The sequence below is a fragment of the Tupaia chinensis genome, unplaced genomic scaffold (genome assembly GCF_000334495.1).
Source record: "Tupaia chinensis unplaced genomic scaffold, TupChi_1.0 Scaffold144314_1, whole genome shotgun sequence".
Taxonomy (NCBI): domain Eukaryota; kingdom Metazoa; phylum Chordata; class Mammalia; order Scandentia; family Tupaiidae; genus Tupaia; species Tupaia belangeri.
Window position 1 is genome coordinate 51,646 of NW_006204172.1, and position 6,825 is coordinate 58,470.

A 6,825-nucleotide genomic window follows, 5' to 3' on the forward strand; every position below is an offset into this window, starting at 1 on the left:
AGCTGCGTGGTCTGATTCTATTTGGGGTCCTTTGTATTTCTTGGGAACTCTGAATGCCTCTCTAGCTTTGAAAATTTTCTTCCAGGATTTCATGGAATAGGTTATCAATGCCCTTATTAGTTTCTTCACCTTCTGGGATACTGATTATCAGGATGTTTGGGTGTTTAATGGGATCTACTATTACTTGTATATTTTTCTCTTTTTTGGGGGGAGGCTATTTTCTCAGTCTTTTTGGTGAATTTTTCTAAGTCAGAGGTTCTATATTCTACATCTGAGATTTTGATCTGCATGATCTAATCTGCTTTTAGTTCCTTCAAGGGAGGATTTGATTTCCCGTATTACAGCCTTCATCTCTAACAGTTCTGTCTGGTTCTTTTTTATGGTGTGTATTTCCTCTTTTAGAGGCAAGAACTTCCTCACCTCCTGGAACTCATTGTCTCTTTTCTCTTGCATCTTCTGGAGTTTCTTGTCTTCTTCTCTTGTATCCCTATTAGCTTCGTCACCATAAATATTTAAAATTCTTTATTTCCACGAGTTCTCTTGTATTGTCTGTGGAAGGTGAAGAGTTATTCTTTTCCCTTCGGGAAGAAATATTTTCTTGGTTTCTCATTTCTTGTGTCTCTGTGGTGGTTTCTGGTCATCTAATGGATTATAAGTTTTTTCCTAGTTTTTAGAGTTAAATCTGAACATTTAGAAGCATGTAGGAGGAGGCGATCTGCAATCTCTCAACAATACCATTTTTCTCCCTTTGTGTAGCAGATTCCATGGAAGTTGAGGATTAATCTGACCTTAGAAGTATTCAGATAGTTGACTACTGTGCACCTAGACCTGTTTAGAAACTGTGCAGAGTCTGAGCAGAAAAGTGAGAAAGATAAAAGAAAGAGGGAAAAAGAAAGAAAAAAGAGAAAAAAGAGAAAAAAGCAAGACCAAAACAATAGCTCACCAAAAAAGAGAAAAAAATTTAAATAAAAAATGAAAACTGCACAACACACGCCAAAAGGGCCTCTCAGAACTCAAATATAGATGGCTAATGATTGGCTTGTCCTCTGTGGGTGGGGGAAAGGAAGTTTAAATATTAAAAAAAATATTATAGAGAGAGATGGAGAGAGAATAAATAGGGTTCTCTAATCTGACTTTATCTTGGGGGCAGGACGGTGAAGTCTGGGCCAAAGATCTTCAATGGTCCTAATCCAAATTAGACTCTTTGAAAGGCCTCTGAAGGCTACTACTGAACCAAGTCAGGAGCTCACCATCTGACTGTAACTTTAAGTACCTGTACGTGAAAGTTTTTTGAGGGCCTGTGAAGAAGTGACATTCTTTACTTACCTGCCAGGCAGAACTGTTTATGGTACCAGACAATCTTTCCAAGAACTTCTGTTGGCTTTCTTGAAATTTACCTTAGTTCCTGAGCTTTCTGCCCATATCTTCAGAAATGACATTCTAGTCAAAGCCCTGGCAATAACCAGTATTTCAAAATTCTGGTCTGAGGCAACAGATATTATTGAATTTATGCAAATAATAATTTTTTCACCAAATAAGAATATCCACAAATATTTTCCAATTCCAGAGGGGTCAGGAAATGAGAAAATAATATGTTTAAATTTCTCCCCTCAAAAAAGCAAATCGCTGAACCTATCAACAGCTCAAAAAAAGACAAAAATCTTTAAATCTGGAAAAGGAAGCATAGGAGAAAATCAGCAATGTTTTAGTCAAATGTCATAAATGCTATTTCTTCTGTGCAGTCTCATGTAATTAACCTCTCTTCTGTTGAATTTGCAGTTACTGTGGTCTGATCTTTTGGCTTAAATTCTGGAAGTTAACGTTTAACATTATTCTTGATCTTTCCGTACTTGTCACTACCATTAAGTCGGCCATTTTCTTGGTAGGTTTTTGCTCTCTTATCTCTGTGTGTCTGTCTTTAGTTTTCCTGGTATAGCACTCCCTTCAGCACTTCTTGAAGAGCTGGTCTGGTGTTGACAAATTCTTTTTTTTTTTTTGAGAGGGTTTTTTTTTCACTATAGGGTGCGTGCGCTCACCAGACAGACAGAGAGAGACATAGAGACAGAAAGCGAGAAATCACCCCCCAGGGGGGATGGTCACGCCGCAATCCCTTCTCCTCCATTCTCCTCCCGGGATCTTGGGCACGCACGCACACGCGCCCGGCGTGAGTTTTAAGCCACCGGGTCCGGGACACAAACCGCGGTCGACTACGTGGGAGTCCAGCGACATAGCCATACAATATGGCTATGATGTGCCTTGGAGAAGATCTTCTTGGACTGATTCTTTGTGAGGTCCTTTGTATTTCTTGGGTCTAGATATTTGAGTACTTCTCTATGTTTGGAGAATTTTTTTTCTAGGATTTCATGGAATAGATGATCAGTGTCCTTACTAGTTTCTTCATCTTCTGGGATACTGATTATCTGGATGTTTGGGTGTTTAATGGTATCTCATAATTCTTGTACATTATTTTCATTTTGGGGGGTTATTTTCTCAGTTATTTTGGTGAATTTTTCCAGGTCAGAAGTTTAGTCTTCTGCATCTGAGATTTGATCTTCTTCATGATCTAACCTGCTTTTAATACTTTTGAGAGAGATTTTGATTTCCTGTATTACAGCCTTCATCTCTAACAGTTCTGTTTGATTTTGTTTTTTAAATTGAATTTGATTATATTTAAAAAACAAAGTTCAAGACCAAATCAGTGGAGCAGCTGAAGGCTTCAATGATGCCTGTGCTCACTGTGATTCGAGGACTCTTGTTCTCTGGGATGCCAGGCCCTTTTATGCCTATGGGATTCATCTCAGCTCTTATTTCTACTTCTGTGACTGCCCCCTTTAGAGAGCCCACTGTGCCAGTTAGAATGTGTGTCAGAGCCTGGCCCTCTGTCCTCTTCCCTGTTCTTTTCTTCTCTCACCTCCCTCCAGCTTGAGGACTTGTGCTCATGCTTGGGTTTCTCCTTCTTTGGCTACCTCTCCAGGTTCTTGGCTCCACCACAACCCATAATCCTGACCTCAGGGGAGTTGGGGTAGTCTCCCCTTATCCCCTGCCCCAGGACTCTGACTTTGAAGCCCTCTCTGAGTTCTTGCTGGTGTGCTTCTTAGAGCCAGGGTCGACTTTTTCCTTTGTTATCTTTCTCCTGGGTGATGAGGAAGAAGACGGCTGCTCTGTATGTTTGTCCTGGTCTGTCTTCTCTATTTCTTTCTGTTTTTCTTGAGCTTTATTGTGGGGTTGTCATCTTCAGAGCCTTCAGACGAACCCTGTGAGGGGTGTGTGAGTCACCCAGCCCTTCTCCTGGAGCTCTCTGGTCAAATCATCCATTTCTTCTGAGTCCCTAGGAGCCTGATAGTTAGATACATGGTCCACTCAAATAGTTCTTCCTTTGATCTTGATCCCATTAAAACTGTCAACAGCCAGAATCATGCTCCTGTGATCTTTATAGCAGAGAAAACAGAATCCTGTGGATTTCCCAGTCTTTTTGTCCTGCACAAGGTTAATGTTAACAATCTCATAATATTGTGAGAACACACAAATGATGTCTCCTTCAGTCAGTTCATAAGGAAGCACTCCCAGGAAGATCTAGCAGCTGTCCTTATACTCGGAGTGCCAGGACACCTTACCTGCCACCCCCAGCTGGACCTCTCGCTCATTCAGCTTGTTGATCAGCTTCACTTTAGTTAAAGGGTTCAACTTTGCATGTTTGTGCTCCCCATTTGTGCAAGAATGTTCTCACTTCTTGGAACTCGTCTCTTTCTCTTGCATCTTCTGGAGCTCTTTGTCTCTCTTCTCTTGCATCTCTGTTAGTTTGTCACTATGAATATTCTGAATTCTTTATCTGACATTTCCAGGAGTTCCATTGTACTGTCTGTTGATGATGAGGAATTGATGTTTTCTCTTGGGGGAGAGATGTTTTCTTGCTTTCTCATATTTTTTGCGCCTGTGCAGTCATTTCTGGTCATCTGATGGATTATATGTCTCTTCCTAATTTCTTGTATTTAAATCTGAGCATTCAGAAGTGTGCAGGAGGCAGTGATGTGCAATCTCTCTGCAGTTCCGTTTTCCTGATGCTCACCATGTAATCTGCACTTTTGTCATCGGAACTGGATATTACAGAGACCTCTCAGTTCCTAGAGAACAGGTGCACCTGGGCTGAGCTGTGGGGTTTCAACTGAGAGTCCAGAGGTGTGCAGGAGAAGCTAACTGGCACTCTCTCTGCAGGTCCATCCTTCCTGCTGCTCACTCTGTTGTCTCTCTTCTTGGATTTCTAGTCATTTGTATTTACTTTTGTCTAATTTGTTGGAGAAGTTTTCTGCAACTGTAAGCTTGTGTGCTTCCCTTTACTGTGAGATACTTCTACCCCAATTTCTCTTCTCTCCTGTGTTTTGCAATGTGATATCCATTGAAAGAGATTTGAGTTCAGATTTATGAAGAGGAGTTTCATCTTTTGTGCCGCAGTTTCAGTGGGAATTGAGGATTTTTCTAACCTTAAAAGTATTCAGATGTTTGCCTACTGTGCACTAGACCTTTCTAGACCTTCAGTGTGTGAAGGTAGAGCAGAAAATGAGAAAGGTTAAAAAAAAAAAGAGAGAAGAGAACAAAGGGAAAGAAAGAAAAAGAAGACAAAAGCAATTTAAAAAAAATTAAAGCAAAAAATGGGGCCAGCAGACAGTGTGGTGGTTAAGGGTGCTGGACTCCCACATGGCCCACAATGATTTGAGTCCCACACCTAGTGGTTTGCTTTCTCACATTCTCTCTCTCTCACTCTGTCCTTCTCTGGTCAAATTTAAATAAATAGATAAATAAAGTTAAATAAAATAATTCTTAAAAATAAAAGCAAAAAATGAAAACTGCGCAGTGCATAAGCACTATTCAAAAGGGGCAATCATAGCTCCCTGTGACCCGATGGTTTCTGAAAGGGCTTGTGACTTGTCTGTCCTATGTGGAGGCAAGGGTGAGAATTAGCAAGATAAAGGAGAGACCAGATTGCAAGAAAAAGTACTTTACTTTAAAATGAAAAAAAAATTAAAAAGAGAGAGACAGAGTGGAGACAGAGGTTGTCCTTCCTGTCTAGATTTTTGGGTCTGGAGGGGGAAGTTGGAGTAGAAAATCTTCAGTTGCCCTAGTCCTTGAATGGGGCAGATCACAGCTTCCTGGGAACTGATGACTTCTGAAAGGGCCTGTGAGTTGCCTGTTCTATGTGTGTGTTGGGGGGAGGGGAGAAGGTGAAAATTAGCAAAATAAAGATGTGATTAGAGGGACAAGAAAAAGTACTTCACTTTAAAATTTAAAAAAATATTTAAAGAGAGAGAGAGAGACAGGTAGAGACAGATAGGGAACAGAGGTTGCTTTATCTGTCTAGATTTTTGGATCTGGAGGATGAAGTTGGAGAAGAAAATCTTAAGTTGCCCTAGTCCCTGAAAGGGGCAAGTCACTGTTCCCTGTGACCTGATGGCTTCTGAAAGTGCCTGTGATTTGCCTGTTCTATGTGGGATGGCCTGAAAGGTGAGAATTAGCAAAATTAAGGAGAGATCAGAGAGGCAAGAAAAGTACCTTCCTTTAAAATTTTAAAAAATAAATAAAGAGAGAGAGAGGAGACAGAGGTTGCCCCACCTATCTAGATTTTTGGGTCTAGAGAGTGAAATTGGAATAGAAAATATTCAGTTGCCCTACTCCACAAAAGGAGCAGTTCACAGTTCCAAAGTAGGTGGCTTCTGAAAAGGCCTGTGGTTTGCCAGTCCTATGTGGGAGGGAGGGGTGAGAATTATAAAGATAAAAGAGAGATCAGAGAGGCATGAAAAAGTACTTTACTTTAAAAATTAAAAAAATATTTATGTAAAGAGGGAGAGAGAGAGAGAAAGAGAGAGAGAGACAGTTTTCCCCTGCCTGTCTAGAGTTTTGGGTAGGAGGGTGAAGTTGGAGCAGAAAATCTTCAGTTGACCTACTCCCCAGAAGGGGCAGGTCACAGCTCCGATGTAGATGGCTTCTGAGAGGCTTGTGATTTGCCTGTCTTATCTAGATTTCTGGATCTGGAGTGTGAATTTTAAGAAGAAAATCTTCAATTGCCCTATTCCCTGAAAGGGGCAGGTCATAGCTCCAATGTCCTGGCAAGATTTTCAACCCTCCCAGTCTTACTTGATCCACTGTTGGTCACGTAGGATCCAGCACCTTAACCACCACGCCACCTGCTGGCCACTGTAATCAGATTATTTCCAATAAATATCCCAAGGCAATTCATTTCACTTTCTTTTTTTTTCTTTAGTAACAACAGAATGTGTGAATGTGTGTGCACGTAATGCGTGTGAGAATGATTGAGAGAAAGAGATATGAGCAACATCGACAAAATCTGGTTACACTGTGATCCCCTTCCTCCAGTCCTCTAGCCCTTCGGATCTTGGGCACTCATGTGTGTGCTTGGCATGTTTCAGGCTGAAAGGGCAGGGGAATCGAACCGTCATCAGTATGAGGGATCCAGCTACCATTAGCAGTGCATTATCTCTGTGCTACAGAACTGGCTCCTCCATTGCATTTTTAACAAATAGTACTGGGATGACTGAATATCCACATTAAAAAAAAAAGAATAATTTACATGCATACTTAACATCATATGCAAAAAATTAACTCAAAGTAGATCATAGACCTAAATTCAAGAGCTAATGCTATAAAATGTTTAGAAAAAAAAATAGAATATCTTTGTGAGTTTGGGTTAAGCCAAGATTTCTCTTTCTTTCTTTCTTCTTTCTTTCTTTCTTCTTTCTTTCTTCCTTCCTTCCTTCCTTCCTTCCTTCCTTTCTTTCTTTCTTTCTTTCTTTCTTTCTTTCTTTCTTTCTTTCT

At 40.5% G+C, this 6,825-nt stretch overlaps 1 pseudogene; it reads right to left on the reverse strand.

The window, feature by feature from the left end:
* Positions 1–2,716: 2,716 nt before the first annotated feature.
* LOC102493650 (RNA-binding motif protein, X-linked 2 pseudogene) lies at positions 2,717–4,089 on the reverse strand (annotated as a pseudogene).
* Positions 4,090–6,825: the final 2,736 nt, after the last annotated feature.